The sequence below is a fragment of the Mus caroli genome, chromosome 11 (genome assembly GCF_900094665.2).
Source record: "Mus caroli chromosome 11, CAROLI_EIJ_v1.1, whole genome shotgun sequence".
Classification (NCBI taxonomy): domain Eukaryota; kingdom Metazoa; phylum Chordata; class Mammalia; order Rodentia; family Muridae; genus Mus; species Mus caroli.
In genome coordinates this window covers 13932662-13934025 of record NC_034580.1, presented here as the reverse complement: position 1 = coordinate 13934025, position 1364 = coordinate 13932662, and positions in this window count along the sequence as shown.

The following is a 1364-nucleotide window of genomic DNA, read 5'->3' as shown; positions in this document are numbered from 1 at the left end:
AATCACATGAAACTCAAGAATAATGAAGAGTAAAGTGTGGTCACTTTGGACCTTCTTAGAATTGGGAACAAAACACCCATTGAAGGAGTTACATAGACAAAGTTTGGAGCTGAGATGAAAGGATGAACCATCTGGAGACTTCCATACCCAGGGATCCATCCCATAATCAGCCTCCAAACCCTAACACCATTGCATACACTAGCAAGATTTTGCTGAAAGGGCCCAGTTATAGCTGTCTCTTGTGAGTCTATGCTGGGGTCTATCAAACACAGCAGTGGATGCTCACCGTCAGCTATTGGATGGAACACAGGGCCCCCAATGGAGGAGCTAGAGAAAGTACAAGGTGCTAAAGGTTCTGCAACCCTATTGGTGGAACAACAATATGAACTAACCAGTACCCCCAGAGTTCATATCTCTAGCTGCATATGTATCAGAAGATGTCCTAGTTGGCCATCATTGGAAAGAGAGGCCCATTGGTCTTGCACACTTTATATACCTCAGTACAGGGGAATGCCATGGCCAAGAAGTAGGAGTCGGTGGGTAGGGGAGTGTGGGGGGGAGAGGGTATGGGGGGACTTTTGGGATAGCATTGGAAATGTAAATGAAGAAAATATCTAATTAAAAAAAAGATATCGAACTCTCAGCTCCTTCTCCAGCACCATGCCTGTCGGGATGCTGCCATGCTTCCTACCTTCATGATAATGTACTGAACCTCAGAACCTGTAAGCTAACCCTAATTAAATGTCCTTTAAAAGGGTTGCTATGGTCATGGTGTCTCTTCATAGCAATGGAAACCCTAACTGTGGGGATATTAGATTTAGTTGGTTATTGTGAAGTTTTTAGAATTTGAAAGTTATTGATTTAAGTCATTTCCATTGTTTGGATTGAAAAGTTTGTTGGATTTGGTTGTTGTTTTTGTGTGGCTTTGCTTATTTGCTTGCTTGCTTTTTGATTGACCTGGTTTAGAATGTGACTAGGACATTCTCATTTTCAGCTTTCAGTATACTTTGTTCTGTATGTAGACTTAGTGTTTTAACTATAATACGATGCAAGAATGTTCTTTATGCTTCTTATATCTTGATGGGTTTTCTTTCTTTAGACTTAGGAAATGCTTTGTATGATTTTTATTAAAAATAGTACCTATGCTGTTTGCATGAAATGTGTCTCTTTGCTTTATGCTGAAAGTCACAGGTTTTGCCTTTTCAGGGAGTCTCAGAATTCCTGCACATTTTCTTCATTGATTTTCTAAAAAAATATTATCATTGATTTTAGCTGAATGATCAATCACTCTACTTTGTCTTCATACTCTGATATTTTATTTTTCACACAGTCCGTTCTATGGTGAAGCTTTTAACTGAAATTTT